Raw genomic sequence first — 20,564 nt, forward strand, 5'->3', positions numbered from 1 at the left:
ATATTTGGCATGCAGACTGAGGGAGCCAGGGATCAAACCACCAATCTTCCGATCAGCAGAGCTACCTGACTAGAGCTTAACAAAATATCTAGTCATCCAATCACATGGTAGCAACTCAATGCATTTAGGTATGTAGACTTCTACAAGACAACCTGCTGTAGTTCAAACCAGGTATCAAAATGAGTAACTGGGTAGTGGGATGGGGTGGTCTGAAAATGGTGATCTTGTGGGATTTTCCTTCACAATTATTTCTACAATTTACAGACAACGGTCCGAAAAAGAAAAAATATCAAGTGAGCTGCTAGAGGTAAGAGGAGAACAGCCAGGCTGCTTCAAGATGATAGGGAGGCAAAACTAACTCAAATAACCACTCGTTTTAAGAAAGGTATGCAGAAGAGCATCGCTGAGTGCACAACACATTGAACCTTGAAACAGAAAACCAGACTGAGTTCCACTCCTGTCAGCTAGGTACATTGTTGGACAATGGAAGACTCGGGAAAAACAGTGTCCGTTTTGATGACCCCAAATTTGGCGAAATTTTAGGGTCAGAATTTGACATAAACCATATGAAAGCAAGGATCCATTCTGGCGTATATCAGTAGTTCAGGCTGCTGTTGAACGGTGTAATGGTGTGCAGAATATTTTTTCGGAATGCTTTAAGCCCCTCATTTAAATAACCCAACCTGCCTGAAATCATGTCCTTCCCTTTGTGTGCACAGTCTACCAGTCTTTTGGTGGCTGCTTTCAGCAGTTTAATGCGCCATGTCACAAAGATTAGATCATTTCAAACTGGTTGCTTGAACATGACAGTGAGTTCACTGTACAAAAATCATCTCCATAGTCATCAGATCTGAGTCAGATAAAGCACATTTGGGATGTGGTGGAACATGAAAATCTCATCATGGATGTGCAGCCGACAAATCTATCTGATGCTATCATGTCAGTATGGACTGAAATCGCAGAGAAATGTTTCCAACATTCCTTCAGTTTCCTTGTTGAAATTCTGTGTTTAATCAATGTCAAGAATAATAATGAAGCAGTTCTGAAGGTAAAAGGGGGGTCCAACCAAGTAATAGCAAAGTATACCTAATAAAGTGGCTGTGAGTGTATATACTTTTCTACACATGAAAAATTATAAATATTTAAAATATGTATATTGCCTTTTTTCTATTTCCAATTATGGACTTGAAGACTGAAGGCTCTGAACATTTACCATTTCAGTCTTTTTAACAGTTTCTATCTCAGTTAGCTGTCTTTGCATTACCAATGCGACCTGATACTTAAGGAATTGCAAATGACAGAACTTAGAGAGAATGTACGTTAAAAACTCAATGTGACATCATTTTATAATATTAATATCATTATTTCCTGCCTGTCAAATTCTATTTGCACCGCTATCTCATATCAAATTGGCTTTTGTATGCATGCATGCGTGCAGTCATTCATCTGTGTACACTTATGTTTATGTGCAAATGCGTGTGTCTTGTGTGTCATGCAAAGGCCAATTCTTTAATGTGTTTGCCTGCCTTCTGGCTCACTGTTAAACCCCTGCATTGCAGCACTGCCAGTGGGATTTCAGCAGGCACGGCCCTTCTCTCTCTCTCTCCCTCTCTCTCTCGCTCTCTCCCTCGCTTACCCGCCATCCTCACAATAGAGAGATTAAATTTGGGCCAGATCCCTCCTGCGTGGAAAGCTCCTTGCTCACACATGCACATCTTCCAGTGTTCATATGCTACGCTTCAGAGACCCAGGGCAGCTGAGAGCCCCCAAAAGTCTCCTGTAGCAACCGTCATGGAGAGCCACGTGTCTTGGAGACAGACAGAGAGAGTAAGAGACTGAGAGAGAAAAAGAAAACATGGGATCCTTCGGGGCTGAGCAATTCAAGTGCTGTCTGAAAAGCTGCACAGTAATCTCGATAAAGAATGGGAAGGCTCTGTATTTTCATACTGTTTGACTTTTCCAGTTGTCGCTGGACTACATGGTGATCCTTACCAAACAGAGATCATCCAGGGAAAAAGAATAATCAGAGGATTCTTTGTGTTAGACATCAGTGAGATTTGATCAAATTATGGATTTGGAAATTTTGCAACTAGTGATATTTTGATGATGGGTGTATGAAATATTAACGCAAGTAAAATTTTGTCTTAATGTAATAGCCGATTGGTCATCCTGCCCCTGAAATTTTGCAGTGTTATCATATGTTTTGAAGTATTTTAGTAAGCACTGCAGCAAGCTAATGCTAACGTCCCACTGGTAAAACAAAAACAAGTGGTTGGAGACCACAGCACAAACACAATTATTGCAACTGTGTGAAATGAACTTGGAACTGCATTACCTTTGAAATGGTTTGTTTGAAATGGTTGCTTTAAAGATGGGGACCAGACCTTTGACTGCTTGCTGTTAGTTGCCATCTTCAAAGTGACTTTTGTGCATGGACGTGGTGGTAAAGTGAGTCTGCTATGAGTCTGTTATCAGTTTGCGACTGATTGGGGGGAAGTTGGTAATAATACGTTGGTTGTTGTCAACATAGATGTTCATACTGAACAGAAATTCTCATTAATTACTGCCAATCAATTAAACTACTAATATCAGTTTGAAGTACAGTCAGAACCTCATAATTTGAAACAGAAATTCCTCCACAAATAGCGACATAGTTACTGTAAGTCATAATTTAACAGCAAAAATGACATTTTGACTTCCTGACTTACTTATGTACAGGAATATATCCAGAATACAGGCAACTTGTCTGTGTTTAGAATTATTTGCAAACCTTTATTGATTGGACTGAGTGGGATTGCAGTCTGAGTCAGACTTCAATTGTTTGGAGACACCAGGCGGCCCGGGCAATCACCTTGCAACTGAATTATTGTATTTTGTGTATCTTGCATGTCACATCTAGCAATTAGTCAACTGTAACTCAAGTTCATGTGCTACAAAAATAACAGTTGATGATGTATATTCTGTGCCATGTTGTAGTGTGATAAACAAACTGATTGCAATTACCCAGGTATCTGTACTATAGTTGACCTTTGTCAGTTTGGCTCATCATCTTCATTTTGATAGGAGTCCACTGCCAGTATGGTTCACTGATGTGGGCTTATATGGGAAGCAAAAAAACCCCAAGTCATTATCAAATTCAGTTATTTTTCCTCTGCGTAGTTTGGTCCCTTGAGGGCATAAATAGGTGAGGAAGGATCCAATTATTTTCACCACGAGGCAATTCCCTTTAACATGATTGTATCTGTGATTCTGCACATCAGAGTCTGTCTCTCTTGTCAGGTAGCTAATTTATGATGTAGAGTGAGATTTTACTTTCTATTTGTCCTTACAGGGTAAAATCTATTTTTGAGATTTATTTCTGAGATTCTTTTGGATTATGGTATTATATAAGCAGTACAAAAAACAACTTCTCTGTTAAGGTTTAAGGTTGAGATCCAGTTAGATTGAATGTTTTTGTTTTTTGTTTTTCATTCTGCATTTCTGCTCCTCCGTGAATCGCAACCTTATCGTGGTGGAGGGGTTTGTGTGTCCTAGGGATTCCAGGGGCTATGTTGTCTGGGGGCTTTTGCCCCCTGGTAGGGTCTCCCATGGCAAATTGGTCCTGGGTGAGGGACCAGACAAAGAGCGATTCAAAAGACCCTTATGAAAGAAACACCGAGGGAACAGTTTACCCTGCCCGGGATAGGGTTACCGGGGCCCCGCCCTGGAGCCAGGCCCGGGGAGGGTGCCCGAGGGCGAGCGTCTGGTGGCCGGGCCTTAGTCCATGGGACCCGGCCGGGCACAGCCCGAAGAGGAGACATGGGCCCATCCTCCCGCAGGCCCACCACCCGCAGGAGGCGCCATAGGGGTCGGGTGCATTGTGTGCCGGGTGGCGGCCAGGAGCGGAGGCCCTGGCGGACTGACCCCCGGCTGCCAAGACTGGCAATAGGGACATGGAATGTCACCTCTCTGGTGGGGAAGGAGCCTGAGTTAGTGCGTGAGGTTGAGAGGTACCGGCTAGATATAGTCGGGCTCACCTCTACGCACGGCTTGGGCTCTGGAACCAGTCTCCTGGAGAGGGGCTGGACTCTGTCTCAGTCTGGAGTTGCCCCTGGTGAGAGGCAGCGGGCTGGGGTGGGTATTCTAATATCCCCTCGGCTTGCTGCCGGTACGTTGGGGTTTTTCCCGGTGGACGAGAGGGTTTGTTCCCTGCGCCTTAGGGTCGGGGAACGGGTCCTGACTGTCATCTGCGCTTATGCGCCGAGTGGCAGTTCGGAGTACCCAGCCTTCTTAGAGTCCCTGGGGGGGGGGGGGGGGGGGGTGCTGGAAGGTGCTCCACCTGGAGACTCTGTTGTCCTGCTGGGAGACTTCAATGCTCACGTGGGTAACGACAGCGAGACCTGGAGGGGCGTGATTGGGAGGAACGGCCTCCCTGATCTGAACCCGAGCGGTGCTTTGTTATTGGACTTCTGTGCTAATCACAGTTTGGCCATAACGAACACCTTGTTCGAACATAAGAGTGTCCATAAGTGCACGTGGCACCAGGACGCTCTAGGCCGTAGGTCGATGATCGATTTTGTAATCGTATCACCAGACCTGCGACCATATGTTCTGGACACTCGGGTAAAGAGAGGGGCTGAGCTGTCAACTGATCACCACCTGGTGGTGAGTTGGATCAGGTGGCGGGGGAGGACGCTGGACAGACCTGGTGCACCTAAACGCGTAGTGAGGGTGTGCTGGGAACGACTAGCAGAGGCCCCAGTCCGCGAGATCTTCAACGCACACCTCCGGCAGAGCTTCAACAGCATTCTGAGGGAGGCGGGGGACATCGAGTCCGAATGGACCATGTTCAGCGCCTCCATTGCCGAAGCTGCTGCTTTGAGCTGCGGCCGCAAGGTGGTTGGTGCCTGCCGTGGTGGTAATCCCCGAACCAAATGGTGGACACCAGAGGTGAAGGGAGCCACCAGGCTGAAGAAGGAGTCCTATCGGGCTTGGTTAGCCTGTCGGACTCCGGAGGCAGCCGACAGGTATCGACAGGCCAAGCGGAATGCGGCTCGGGCAGTGGCTGAAGCAAAAACTCGGGTGTGGGAGGAGTTCGGAGAGGCCATGGAAAAAGACTTTCGGACTGCCTCGAAGAGGTTCTGGCAAACCGTCAGGCGTCTCAGGAGGGGAAAGCGGTGCTCTACCTGCACTGTGTATAGTGCTGGTGGAGCGCTGCTGACGTCGACTGAGAAAATTGTCAGGCGGTGGAAGGAATACTTCGAGGACCTCCTTAATCCCACTGACGCGTCTTCCGAGGAGGAAGCAGAGTCTGGGGACGAGGGGAATGACCCGCCAATTTCCGGGGTGGAGGTCACTGAGGCAGTTAAACAAACTCCTTGGTGGCAGAGCCCCTGGTGTTGATGAGGTCCGCCCCGAGTTCCTGAAGGCTCTGGACGTTGTAGGGCTGTCCTGGTTGACACGCCTCTGCAATGTTGCGTGGAGATCAGGGGCAGTACCCGTGGATTGGCAGACCGGGTTGGTGGTCCCCATCTTTAAGAAGGGGGACTGGAGGGTGTGTTCCAACTACAGGGGGATCACACTCCTCAGCCTCCCCGGGAAAGTCTATGCCAGGGTGCTGGAAAGGAGAGTTCGTCCGCTAGTCGAACCTCTGATGCAGGAGGAACAATGCGGTTTTCGTCCTGGTCGGCGGAACACTGGACCAGCTCTTCATCCTCTCGAGGATACTTGAGGGTGCATGGGAGTTTGCCCAACCAGTCTACATGTGTTTTGTGGACTTGGAGAAGGCAATTCGACCGTGTCCCTCGGGGTGTCCTGTGGGAGGTGTTGCGGGAGTATGGGGTGTCTGGCCCATTGCTACGGGCCATATCGATCCCTATACAACCGTTGCAAGAGCTTGGTTCGCATTGCCGGCAATAAGTCGGACTCGTTCCCGGTGGGTGATGGGCTCCGCCAGGGCTGCCCTTTGTCACCGGTTCTGTTCATAATTTTTATGGACAGGATTTCTAGGCGCAGCAAGTGGCGGAGGGCTTTTCGCTTTGGTGGCCTCAGGATCTCATCTCTGATCTTTGCGGATGATGTGGTTCTGTTGGCTTCATCGGGTGAGGGCCTCCAGCTCGCACTGGAGCGGTTCGCAGCCGAGTGTGAAGCAAGCGGGAATGAGGATCAGCACCTCCAAATCTGAGGCCATGGTTTCTCAGCCGGAAAAGGGTGGAGTGCCCACTCCGGGTCGGGGATGAGGTCCTGCCCCAAGTGGAGGAGTTCAAGTATCTCGGGGTCTTGTTCGCGAGTGATGGGAGAAGGGAGCCGGAGATCGACAGACGGATTGGGGCTGCAGCTGCAGTAATGCAGACGCTGCACCGGTCCGTCGTGGTGAAGAGGGAGCTGAGTGTAAAAGCGAAGCTCTCAATTACCGGTCGATCTACGTCCCTACCCTCACCTATGGCCACGAGCTGTGGGTAGTGACCGAAAGGACGAGATCGCGGATACAAGCGGCGGAAATGAGCTTCCTCCGAAGGGTGGCTGGCATCTCCCTTAGAGATAGGGTGAGAAGTTCGGCCATCCGGGAGGGGCTCAGAGTAGAGCCGCTGCTGCTCCACATCGAAAGGAGCCAGCTGAGGTGGTTTGGGCATTTGACAAGGATGCCCCCTGGGCGCCTCCTGGGTGAGGTGTTCCAGGCATGTCCCACCGGGAGGAGGCCCCGGGGCAGACCCAGGACACGCTGGAGAGATTATATCTCTCGGCTGGCCTGGGAACGCCTTGGTGTTCCCCCGGATGAGCTGGAGGAGGTGGCTGGGGAGAGGGAGGTCTGGGCCTCTTTGCTTAGGCTGCTGCCCCCGCGACCCGGCCCCGGATAAAGCGGATGAAGATGGATGGATGGATGGATTCTGCATTTCTGTCACATTTCTGTCGTTTGACCTGTCTTTTTAGGGCACAAAAAATGCCGCTTGTATTCTTGAACTGCTGCAGCGTGAAGCAGTGTCGAAGCACTGCTTTTCTCCTCACTGTCACCAGTGCCCCTCAGCTAGCTGCAAACAGCTCACTTTGACACTTTCACAATGTTTCTATGAGGACTGCGGGTATTTCTCTGTGCTGAAAGATGAAAATGTCTGTACTCTTCCATGTACCTTGAAGTTATTCCTTTGTGTAGTCCTGATATTTTTCATCAGCCATCTTGTTGTCTACATCTGTCTTGGGTGTGTTCACATTAAAAAACAAAACAAAACAAAAAAACCACCATAAAACACCAGCAATGGAAAAAAATCTCTTTCAGTACTGTAGCTGTGTTAGATTTTCTTGTCTCAGCAGGTCCAAAGGATGAATTGATCTCAGTGGCGATCTTGAGAGTTTTACTGTTTAGAAAAGTCAAATGAATGTATAACATACACGAAATTCACAGAATAAAATTGGATTTGGTGATGGCAGGTTTAAATTGTATGGATTGTTCTCCTTCACTGAAGTGCACAAAATGAAGTTGGTTATCTCTCCCTGTGGATGTCTTTCATGATACAATTACAATAAAGCAATTAAGTCCACTGAGTCATGAAATTGATTGTTTTGCCAAAACAGAAGAAGGAAATTGGGCCCCAAATAAAATATCCTCTGAGGTTTAAGCATAAAGATGGAATTTGACTGATTGTCTTGTCAGCAAAGTTTGATTTGCAAGATCACTAAAGAACAGATGATCTTAGAGCTGCATCGTAATGGGGGAACATTTATTCGGCTTTGTTTGACAAGTGAATTGATGTGACTTTCATGTCTATATGCTAAATATAAATGCACGTAGATACTAAGCTTAGCTTAGCATTTGATCTGCATTTTTTGGTGCAGATTTACAAAAAAAAAAGGAAGAAGAAAATTAAGTGTGATAAACAGCTTTAGAAATGTTTTTGGAGGTTTTTGTCAGCTTATACAAAGTCAACCAATTCTGGGTGTGCAGAAAGTAAAGAACTAAAACTGTTATTGATTTTGTCAGCTTACTCTTGGCCAGAAAAGTAATAAGGATAATTCCCAAATTATCAATAACACCTATAGCCTTTGAACTATTTTAAAGTAAGGAAATGTCAGACATTTCCTGTTTTTGACACTTGATGGTACCAAAGGTGATTTTCTTCACAAAATTCAGCAAACAATGCACTCCACAAATGGGAGACATGTTGCCTGAGTTAAAATCTCTTATTTGTCTAACCTAGCTCTAAGAATCGTGGTGAACAACTGTCTTGTTTTTGACAAGAAATCTGATTTGATATGCTTAAAGGTAAATGCTTTTTTATAGTAAACAACACCTTGGAGATGTTGTGGCACATAGGTTTGGAGACAAACTAAGCAACGATTTCTGTGTTGTGAAATCAAAGCTCTGTTGACTTAGGTCATTACAGTGCCATTACGGTAATGAAAATGAATTAATTCAATAACTGCTGAGCAGTAGTGTGCAACGGATAGCTGTCAGGGATAATTCATTCATTCTGCCATTTTGGGGATCAAAACAGGATTTATCAACTTGTTTGTGTGAAAGAAAAGCAGGCAGCTATCAGTATTTATTGGCACAAAATGATGATGATTTGCTGGAGTAAGATTTTGTAATGTGCACTAGTAACATGTGCTCACCGAGTGGGATTTAATCTAATATATTATCTTGAAATGCTTTCAAATCACCCAAGAGACTAATAAAGTTTTTCATCAACCTTAAATTTGCCGAGTTTGAATTTTCGTTAAACTACTAAACAAGGCAGCACGGTGGCACGATGGTTAGCACTGTTGCCACACAGCAAGAAGGTCCTGAGTTCAATTCCACCATCAGGCTGGGGTCTTTCTGTGTGGAGTTTGCATGTTCTCCCCGTGTTTGCGTGGGTTCCCTCCATGTACTCCGGCTTCCTCCCACCATCCAAAGACATGCAACTTGTGGGGATAGGTTAATTGGATAATCCAAATTGCCACTAGGTGTGAATGTGCGAGTGAAAGTGAGTGCGAATGGTTGTCTGTCCCTGTGTGTTGGCCCTGCGACAGACTGGCGACCTGTCCAGGGTGTACCCCGCCTCTCGACCTATGACAGCTGGGATAGGCTCCAGCGCCCCCCGCGACCCTGAAAAAGGATAAGCGGAAGTGAATGGATGGATGGACTACTAAACAAGAGCATTTCCTCATAGATTGTTCTTTTACTCCAAGGATAAAAACGCCATTTTCTTTCTCTTACAGGATTTACATCTGACAACACTCTCACTGTGATTACTTCCAGATATACCTTTCAAGATTCAAGCTTTTGGCTGTAAGTATAAGACAAGCAAAGGCATACTATATATTTGACTACATTAGTTGGGGGTGAGCTGGAAAGTTCACAGAGGGATAAAGAGAGAAGGGAAGGAGGGGGGGAGGAGAAGCTTCTCCACTTCAGCAGAGCGGTCCAGAATCATTGCTGTGACCGTTCTTTTTAAGCAGAGACAGATCACTGCACATTGTTACATGATTCCATCCTCTGCAGCTCCACTTTCAGAAATATCATTCATTCTCCTAGTCATTTCAGAAATCCAGCTTGCCTCTGTGCCCTTACTGTCCACTGAAAGCACGGCCTACACGGCAGGCTGTCTATGGCTGGATGCTCTCTGAAACTGTCTGGTAATATAACATTCTCAAGAGCTTTGGGGTGAAACAGTAGTTGACCCGAAAGAAAAGTCCTGTTGAATTTTATTATTTGAGAGATAGAAAATAACTCTTTCTGAAGAACGGCTGCGTTTGTCTCACACCAAATTTTTTTTCGGTAGAAAGTTTGAGCTACACAGCAACCAAAAAAAAAAAAAATTAAATCACCGCTGCATTATGAAATATGTAAATCGATTTTTAGCCCTGTGTGATCACATGTTTTGGACTGCGCTAGATGTCAGCATGAAACGTGAGTCGGGCTTTCCCCGCTCCACCATCTGTTCTTAGAAAATCTTTGCATGTGCCAGGGAGGAGGGAGCCCACTGCAGTGGTGTAGTGAGCGGGAAAAGGCGTGGTTCGCATGACGGCGCAGCCCACTGTGAGCAAATATGATTTACTGTAGGATTTGCCCGTCTCCAGTATACCCTGCACACTCCAGCACTCAGCTGATTAATCAGAATCATTTCCATGAGTGATGGAAGCTCCAGCCTTGCAGGGGCTACAGACAGCTAATAAACCCCAGCGGGTAACAGCCACGCCTTGAAAGATGCTTACGTGCTTCTGCCTCTATACTGGCTCTGTCCATCTGCCGTCATTCAGCCCTCACTGCCCTGTGTCAGCCTCATTGTTATTAATATTGATTGGCTCATCTGTTGAATGAGAATTCATACCCCGGGGACCAGTGGCGCACAATTAGTTAGTTAGAGCCGGGGATCAGCTTCAGGATTGAATGTGGCACCATAGGCGAATAACAAAGATTGATGCCATTATTTAAACGCTGATCGCCTGGTTTGTAAACTGTAAAAAACCTTCAAGTTCATGTGGTAATTCTGTGAGAAGTTAAGATTGCGGTATTGTAGTTCTGTGCAACATGTAAATGAAAGCACCAGTAAGCTCTAAAAAATGGGATAAAAGATGTTGTTTTGATGAAATAGTAATAAAATAGTTGTCAGTTGTGATCAGTGGTCGATATGAAATTCATATAACTTATATTGCCTTTTAACGGTGTATCATCAGACTATATGCGAAGATTAACTTTGATCAGTTTGATTTTCAGATTGTTTGTGTTTTACTTAAAGCTGCCAAATCATTATAATAATAATAGATATGATATGTATATGTACTCACTTGTGGAGTTGTTAAAGACCCTTTTAAAACAAACATTACTACAATATGTCCTTTAGTCCTAAATTATGTTTTTCCCCCTTACAGTACCCCTTTAATCTTTGATCATTTCACCTGCTCCTTCTTAACAGCAGCATGGAAGCACACATGTATCTATATGGCTCTAGCAGTGAGGTTTCCCTCTCTGTGTCGGATCTAAAATGAGCCAACACAATGAAACACAAAGTGTTGCATTGTTGCTCTCATCTCACATCTGCAGCACCGCATGTCAGCAAAGATGCAGAACCCCCAGTTTAAATCCTTGACTGCTAGCCACAGCATGAAATATTTACCACAAGAACATGAAGGCAGCAGTCACTAAAAAGATTTGGAGACAGGGCAACAGCGACAACACTGAACCGCTTTATGCAAGCTACATGCATAAATGCGAAGATTACGCTTAATAAAATAAATATGAGATGATGTCATGTGTTTTCGCACATTTGCTGTATGTGCTGTATCAGGACCTATAATTGTTGCCTGGAAATGTTTCCTTTTTCTACTCACATACACAGAAAATAAGCTTCGTGGCTTCTTTCTCCTTATGTGCTTTTTATTTTCCCCTTCCCTTTTGATGTTCTATTTTAGTACTTAAAGAGAAAAGCAGTACACAAAAGCACACACAGAAACACACTCCTAATCCAGTAAATACACGTACAAATAGGGAATCCACATGAAAAAGAAAAATTCTACTGGACCTGGCCAAGGGTGTAATGATGTGCTCACTTTGGATAAGCTGCTATTGACGTAGCTGCTGCAGAAAAAAATCATTTTGAGACAGTGACACACACAATTATTAGTTATATTAGGGAGCTTTTGTAGCATTTTTCTTTTAGCATTTGTTTTCACACTTTCTATTTGTTTCATTTTTTTTTATTTGTACTTGGATTCTTGTGAATGTTTGTAGCGGAGTCACTGCAAGATTCTGGTTTCCTCCTGAATGTAGTCACATTTTTGGAGCTACATGAGTTTAATATTGCACAGAAAAGCACATGGTGCTACATGTGATTTTGTAGAGAAGGCTGGGTAGTGCATTTTAATAGCTGCCTATAGTTATTGACTGAGCAGCTCCTAATACATGACTGTGAGCTCTGTGCAGTTAGTCTTCACAACACGCAGCCCTTATTAAATATGGATTCTAAGTTGCACTGAACCTCTCCGGAGACTTGGCCTGTTTAGTTCAAAGTAAGGTCTGTTAGAGTTTTTTTTAATACTTATTACTCAATGAAATTATGCAGATGATTACTAGATTATTATTGTATTGAGAATCTGCTGCTGCAGCAATAGTCGGGAGCAAACAAATTATGATGAGAGCGTTGATTCATTTGCCACTAAAAACCCTTCTGTGTTTCACATTTCAATGAAGAGAAGCCAGTGTTGCTTACTACGGGTGAATCCAGCATGCTATGAATCTACCGCGTATCATTATGCTGTTTGCACTCTTCAGATACCGATTCAGACTAGGGCACAAGGCTATGAAATATCTCTTATAATGTGAAAAAGATAGATCGATGATGATGGCAGGATATTGTCACATTTGTTAATTTGCAGAGCTGGTCTGTAAATTAGCAGACAGGAAGGCTGTCATTTTACTTTCACCCTACGCAAAACTAGATGGAGGGATTGTGTCTCTGTGATTTTTAAGAACGTATTTCAGTTTTTGTTGTTGTTGTTGTTGTTGTTGTTGACAGAAAACCAGAAGACACCGATAAAGCCAAAACCAACAATAAAAAGATCATGATAGCAAGTGCTTTGTCTAGCCAAGGTCTGGTACAGCTTATTGCTCAGCTTTCACGTCCTTATTAATTAAACACACACAGACACAGACATAAACACAGGCATACATATCAGTGAGTCACACTCTTGGATTGATGATTGAACACTGTAGTCATTTTGAATCAATTCCTTAATTACCCTCCTGCTGCTCTAACAACTCACTAATACCAATTGTGTATCAGTGTACAGCTGAACAAAGATGCAAAAACATTTTTTTGAGTTTGCTGTAAACCATAAAATCAGCTGGTTAGTAAATTAGCCTTTAAAAATAAAGCTCAAATTGTTCATTTGCTAGCTGTTTTTAAAGATCCACCCATTCATCCATCCATCCAACTGTCCTATCGCACCTGTTGTAAGGCTAAAGGTCTGCCAGGCCTAAAGCAGAGAGACTTGCGGCCATTCACACCTAGAATTTGAAAAGAAGCTGATAGGAAACCATGAAATTGCAGGCTGGACATGCAAATTCCACAAAGAAATGCCCCAACTGGCACTTTGGGATCAAACCCTGTTGCTGTGAGGCGACAGTGCTAACCACTGAACCACTGTTATTAACGGTATTAGTAAAATTTGTTATTAAAGAAACTATTAAAGGGGTGGCTGTGGCTCAGGAGATAAAGCAGGTTGTCCATCAATTGGAAGGTCAGTGTTTTGATCCCCAGCTCCTACACTGCTTGCTGAAGTGCCTGTGGGCAAGATACTGAAGCCCCGTTGCCACTGATGTATTCAGTGATAGAATAAAAAAGAAATATATAAAAAAATGATCCTTGTCTAGCAGGGGAAGGTGAGGATATATGGAGCGGACAAAGATGTACAGAGCCCTCTACTCATTTTTCTTTATGTGAACTTTATTGGAATACCATTACCTTCCCTTTAATTACCAAATCACTTCTAATTCAAAAACAGCAAGTATCTATTACGGCCTCGACCCAGCACTGAGAAATGGCAATGTCACAGAAAGGGAGCAAATTGCGATCCTCCCTTCCAGATGCATGTTTTGAAATTGCAGCAACCCACCCCCCTCTCTATCCCTACCCCTTCCCTTTTTAGTGATTGAGACTTTATTGATTTTTGGTTCCAGCGCTCATTGCAGGCCAATAAGGTGGATGATTCACTTAGGGGAGGATGATAATTCCCAGTGACACACAGCACTGCCCCAAGGGCTCCAAACTGTCTGGTTGACCACTGGCGTCAAGTGAAAGTGTGCATTACATCTTCTCATTAATCCAATAAAACACCACCTGTAAGGGGAAAAAAAGCTGTGGATTTCGATGGTTTTGCAATATTTATGCAAAGAATTATACAGATCAGATTCTATTTATCAAACTTCACAGCTTACAGTATGTAAAGCATGGTGGAAAGGTTTTCTAACGTTATATATCTATATATTTATATAAGGTTTAGGTTGGTATGAATATCTAGAATAAATCTTTTATTATGACAGTAGCAGGGGTGTTAGTCAAAGAACATAAACAAGATAAATGAAAAGAGAGCCAAAGCAGCAAACTACTGCTGAGGTAAGCAGGCATCTTAGTGTGTGCATATTATTGGATAGTGGTGTCTTCTGTAATATATCATTTTTTCCTCTGTCCTCTTTTCATTTCCCCGTTTTTTTTTGTTGTTGTTGTTGTTGTTTTTTTCAAACACTTGCAGCCTTGTTAGCTGAGGGACACATCCGAAACCAATTGAGTCCTTCAGCAGCAGTGGTTTTTGGAATAAGGATATGGATGCCGGTCAAACTGTAGAGCATCTGGCTGCTTTTGGATTGCCCTTATGCATCGGTGGACAGATTGCTGCATACAGCACCTTGTGAGCAGCATCACAAATCAGCTGTCCGAGCAGCGAGTGCTGGAACGGAGAGAGAGATTGAAGATGGAGAGAAAGCGAGGGGAAGGGAGAGCTGAAAGAAGGGGAGGGGGTTCCATTCAGTGAAAGAAAGAGTGAAGAGAGGGAGAGGAGGAGGGGATTGAGAGAAACGGAGGTGGGGGTAGTCACAGCTAGAATGACTGAGAGAGCGTGTGTGTGTATATAGGAGAACAAGTATTGCTGCAGTGGAAACAGTGCGAAGAGGACTGCAGTTTCTGGTGCTGATGGGAAAGCAGTCGAGGGACATTATTAAGGCACTGTAGCATTAATCCTAAGTGCCTATTTGGTGAATGGGTTTGCCTGTTGTGGAGAACAGGATTACGGAATTTCGGTAGTGCTAGGTAAGGATGTATTTTAAAGTCTCTTCTCAGCTCTGCTTGAACACTTCCTTCGTGGAATCTGGAATAGAGTTACGGGCTGGTGGTTGCTGCTGTATTGGAGGATTTTTACCTGCAGCGTCCAACTTCAGCATTTCTTTTTCCGTTCCTTATACAATAACGCAGGTGCTGTGTGCATGTTACCGATGCATGTGTTCCCAACTTTACTCCTTGTAAAAGAAATACAGACCGTTCCTGGGCCCTTATCTGCCCCGGGATCTAGCCACAGGACCTTGAGTTCACGAAATTAATGATTTCAAATCAGGTAGTGTTACGTAAAATTTTTTGGAAGGGGAGTGTAGCTTTGGCTCTGTATATTATTCTCATTGATCACGGCTCATTTAGCTTGCCTGGTGGATGTTGTACCTCTTTCCTGGAGAGTGTCCAGGAGGCTGCCCTGCTGACAGATGCTGTGCTTGCCCCTTTAGCTACACCAGTATCTCTCATAACCTCCCTAAATACTAAGAAACAGGCAAGTGGAGCCAGAAAAAGCACACTACACACACACACACACAAACCCCAGGTCTGCCCACAATGTAACAAAACAGACACAAGCTCCACTACTCTTTATCTTTTTAGACCGAGAAGCTAGACACAAAAAGAGACTGACAGTTGTGCTGAGGAGTATAGAGGGAGGGGTGGGGATTTCATAAAGTGCTGCAGGATGCTCTTTTTTTCTGCTGCCTCTCATGGGACATATAGCATAGGCAGCACTGAGGTGACAGTACCAAGGACGAAACCTATAATGAGCTGCGTGTACTTCTTACTTCCTAATGCTGACTCTTGCCATTCTGAGCCTATCATTATCACAGCAGAGTTATTATTAAATTACATTTAATTAAAATTCTATTTAACAAATAGACTAAAAATAGCTAGGGTGTTATTTTGCAGTGTTTTTGAAAGCCAGGAGTTTTGATCCTGCTTTGAAAGCAAATTACAAATACAACACAATTTTTACAAACAAAGAGAATTGTTAATTATCAATTCATTATTTATTCTTCCGCCTTGTTCTGAATAACACATTGGGATTTAAACTAGGTCTATTTCTCCCCTAGTATCTGGTGTCACAATGATCAAAGTCAGTCAATGGCTTGCATTTGAAATGGTCACATGATCATTCAATTCTAAGAAGTCGAGTAGACAAGTACACTGTAGAATGTCAGGGATCATATTATATGTTCATGCAGAACTGTAGGTACTCTATCTGTGTATTTACATGTCCAATATTCAGAGTGCAGAGTATTCAAGAGGCTATGTGATACTGAGCATGCTCCGATGATTCTTTTTTTTTGTCAAGCTCTAAAACATTCAGGCAGGCTCATTAAGTTCAAACCTCAGGCAGCCGCTCCCAGTGGCTCTCGCACTAAGAAATACTCTCAGAGTCTCTCATACATAACTAGAAAAATGAGAGGAAGCTTTGAAGTTCACCAATCTTATTTCTTTTTTTCTCTTGGCTCCCACCAAGAAGGCAGCTGGTGCCCGAATACTGGAACTGCTTAAAGAGGAACACAAAGAAAAGAGGCTTATTCTAACTGTGCAGCCTGTATCCTGTGCTACAGTATAGTGCTAGAGTGGGTGTGCCCTCTTGCACCCATATTACTGTTGTTTTCCAACTTACCATAGCTTTATTTAGGTTAAATTGTTTTTCTCCCTAAGCTTAAATCTTAAAGTATTCCACAAGCAAAAGCTTGTTTAAAATGATAATGCCAGCCATGTTGGACTCTAAGAATGAGTCAGTGATTTCCTCTCTGACACGTTAACACAGCTATCACCATGATTGCTCAGTTGCCATTTGTTTTTCACTCCAGGTGAGAGTCGAGCCTTTCCAGTTCTGGCCCGAGCCCATGTGATGGTGTGTCTCTGGCAGGCGATGGCAGAGAGATTCAGTGTTAAACGGTTAGACACTGTCACTAGTCACAGCCTCCTGCAGTGCTGACGGGGCAGTTTCACCACTCTTTAATCTTTACAGGGGGAAAAAAAACATGCTAGTCATGGCGAAATTTCCAGCAGCTTTCTTTTCTGGCCCCTTGGCTTCATTGGAAGAGACAGTTTGTGATGGTCAGAGAGAGCACAGCACGGAGAAGGGGCATACTTGGAGAATTAGTGATGTGGTTTTCAGCATGTTTCATCATACTGTTTTGTGTAACACCAACAGTGTTACACAAAACCTCTGAATTTACCCAGTGATTAGTAGTCTGAAAAGTTACATGAATATTAAACAGTTAAGTTTCAAGCAGGTCTACATTAAATTACTGAATATATCATCCTGGTTTGGATATATATGTCTGTTTTTTTACTGCATCCAGGAGCAGCAACTGCATTTTAATTGGAAATCCTTTGGCTTGACATAGCTGGGACCTCCTAAGTAAAATTTTCTTAGTGGATTAGAAAATGGTGGTCCAGTCAGCCACTTGGTGATCCCAATGTTACCTGTGGGCCAAAAGCTGAGCATCTCAGGCATTACTTTCGATTTGGCATCAAAGAGGCATTACTTTTTTGACCTACCAAAACTTTTAAAGAAGTGCTATTTACATTGTTTGCAGTCTTTATGCTAGTCTAGGTAGGTTTATAAATACTCATTTTCATTATCTATAAATGTGCAGATTTTATTTATTTATTTATTTCAGCAAAGCCACTTCTTCAGAGCAGTCATAGTGGGTAAATCCTTACGTTTAGCAGTCTTACTGCCTACGTATGTTCCCTTTTTAACTGTTATTAGATGCGGCCTATCTGCAGTGCTGCAGAAGCCCTCTGCTCCGTCACATTTCCTCTGCACAACCTTACATGCAGATTGGGTCACTGTCTCTGTGACAGAATGATTAATCGACCTATCAGGGGACAGGGAAAGGGGATGTGCTGAGGGGAAGAGGGAGAATGTATGGCAACTGGTTGTAAATGATCCCCGCAGCTCCTCACTCAGCATTCAAACCCTGGCATCCGCCCCCCCCCCCCCCCCCCCCCTCTTTTTTTCAAGAATCCCTCCTGATAATAGCTGAATCACATTCAGCTGCAGGTGAGAATAAGCATTGTTTTATCTATACAAGCAGGTTTGTAAATGAGGCCCTCTGGACCACCCTTTGGATCAGTGCACAATGCGATAGATGAGAAAGAGGCTCTTCTTTAATTCTCTTTAGTGAGATGATCTGCAAAACACCTTTTTTTAACATCCTTATCTCAGTAAGTGCGTTCACATCATCAGCAGGATTTTCATCATTTTGTTGACATAAAAGTGTAATTGCCCTGCTGACCTCGCTGATGGATGGTCATACTTTTTTCTGTAGATGCTTGTGTTGTTTATGTTTGCAGTCAGAGTATTCGTGCAGCCCTGAAGCTGTACACAGAGTCCTAGTGTCTCTGTAAATATCCTGTCCTAGATGGCCGCAGTTTCGCTGACTGTATAGCAGATCAGTCACTGAGTGAGTATGTAAATGTCAATCAATCTGCTCTTTGTTGGTGCAGAGTAATGTCTACAGCGCTACTGTCCACTTTTAAAAGTGTTTTTCTTTTTTGTTATAAAAATGTCAGATTTCATTTTCTATGCTTTGCCATCACTTTTTGAACAGCAGCTTTTCTAACAGCACTTCCATCATGTGCCACATTAACACAAATAAGGAGACATAAACACCTTATATGAGAGCTTTTTAACACTGACGTTTGAGCCATCTTGGGGGAGTTTATTGTTTAAATCGCTGTTAAATAAAATATAGCATCTGACAGACACTTGGCATACTCATAGCAATTTATTGTGGCCAGCAGTTTGAAGGCTGTTGGTCATAAACTGAGGAATGTGGCTCTGAAGCATATTTTACTCTGCATGCTGTGTTTTTGGATTTGCAAGTGCTTTTGTCAGACTGTTGGCTGTCTACCATGCAATTGCAAAACAGGGAGTGCTTTAAAACTCCAGTAGGCTACCTTGCAGAAATCTGCCTCTGCCATACAATTAGCAGTTATCTGACTCTGCATGCCTGGTGAAATCTGATAAGTGGACTTTATATGTGATGAACCAGAGATGAAACATGGAGTAACATGAAAGACTTAACAAGATATACCCATGGAGCCCTTCTAAACTTGTTGTTGCAAGTACTGTAGAGCAATACAGAAAACTCTATTGTTAATACTATAATCCAGTGGCAGTATAATTGTGTTTTTGCAAATACAAATAAATATACACTCACTGCCCACTTTGTTAGGGGCACCTGTTCAGCCACTCATTTGCATAAACATCTAATCGACCAACCACAAGGCAGCAACTCAGTGCATTTAGGCATGTAGACATGGCCGGGACCACTTGCTGAAGTTTAAACCAAGATTCAGAATGGGGAAGAAAGGTGATTAAAGTGACTTTGAACATGGCGTGTCTTGTAGATGGATGATTCACAGTATTTCAGAAAAAAAAACAGAGAATACCAAAAAAGAGAAACTATTCTGTGAGCAGGAGACCACAGTGGGTGCCATACCAGTCAACTAAGAACTAGAAACTGAGGCGCCAATTTGCACAATGTTGCCTGGTTTGATATGTATTGATTTCTGCTGCAACATTTGAATGGTAGGGTCAGAAATTGGCATAAACAACTGCTCTGTATCCATGTTCAGGCTGTGGTGAAGTAAAGGTGTGGTGGAACTTTGGGCCCCTCAGTACCAGTTGAGATTCCTTTTAATGCCACAGCCTATATGACTGTCATTGCTGACCATGTCCATCCCTTTGTAACCACAGTGTACACATCTCTAATGAATGTATCCAGCAGGGTAAGATGTCATGTCACAAAAATCAGATAATCTCAAACTGGTTTCTTGAACATAAATGGGAAATTTGCATAATAGATGTCCAGCTGAAAATTAGCAGCAAATGTGTGATGTCATCATATGTGGACCAATATGGACCAACATCTCCAAGGAATATTTAAAACATTCCTTGAATGTCCTTGTTGAATCTATGCTATGAAAAATTAAGGCTGGTATGACCCATGGATCAGAATATAGTTCTAGCAAACTGTATCTAATAAAGTGACTTGTGAGTGTATATGTTTTAATCTAATCTAGCCATGAATAATATTACATTAATATATTACATGAATACTTAAAATATAAATAGTGTCTTCAGAAAGGGTTCAGATCCAGTTCTAGTAAGGTAAACCTAATAAAGTGACATGTGAGTTGCAATCTTAGATTTTGTCCACGCTGTGTCTTTGCTAGTAAATAACAAGCAAGGCAACTATCAGTATCCTCACTGTAATCCTATTAAAACTTGGCCAAAATGAGCCCATTAAGACTATAGGAGCCCTGAGTCCATTTCAGCAGGGGTGAATTACCATAAAGTAGCAAGAGTTCAGGAACAAAGCTGCACATTATCTCTAATTGAAAGAACTCCACCATCTCAGCTCAGCTTTCCAACTACAGTGCTGTTCTGTCTGATGGATCTAATAAAATACAATGCTCCTTATTCTCTTAATATTCCAGTCCACATTTTCAGCTGAAATCCAGCCTAGAGAGTCAGAGGTCAGCTGTGACTCAGTGTTAGCTGAGCCAGTATTCTCTTCGTCCAGTTTCTTCAAGTGTGTTTATCATGAATTCGAGATTTGCGTGATGCTTTTGAACAATTACCCTTTAAACAATATCCTCAATATCTTATGCAACTTGGCTCAAACCTAAAATAGCTCATTGGGATTCAGATGAAAGAGTCACTCAGCATGAAACGCAAAAGTACAAAATTAGAGCACACCCATACATGCAACTTATCACAAAGAAATATTCTGTGAAAGAAATACTATT

The 20,564-nt window shown here is 43.3% G+C and overlaps 1 protein-coding gene and 1 pseudogene across 2 annotated transcripts in view; both read left to right on the top strand.

Annotated features, from left to right (window-relative positions):
* oard1 (O-acyl-ADP-ribose deacylase 1) overlaps nt 1-9,214 on the top strand; it is a 39,129-nt gene extending 29,915 nt beyond the window's left edge. Inside the window, exon 8 of the mRNA XM_085146136.1 lies at nt 9,175-9,214. The gene's annotated coding sequence lies outside the window, so the exon portion shown is untranslated. The remainder of the gene's footprint in view (nt 1-9,174) is intronic.
* The window catches only part of LOC146494460 (synaptotagmin-1-like), a 66,142-nt pseudogene that overhangs the window by 25,262 nt on the left and 20,316 nt on the right, over nt 1-20,564 (top strand). Inside the window, exon 2 of the transcript XR_014871567.1 lies at nt 9,175-9,244. The product of XR_014871567.1 is annotated as a synaptotagmin-1-like (transcript). The remainder of the gene's footprint in view (nt 1-9,174; nt 9,245-20,564) is intronic.

Source organism: Neolamprologus multifasciatus, chromosome 20, assembly GCF_963576455.1.
Source record: "Neolamprologus multifasciatus chromosome 20, fNeoMul1.2, whole genome shotgun sequence".
Taxonomy (NCBI): Eukaryota; Metazoa; Chordata; class Actinopteri; order Cichliformes; family Cichlidae; genus Neolamprologus; species Neolamprologus multifasciatus.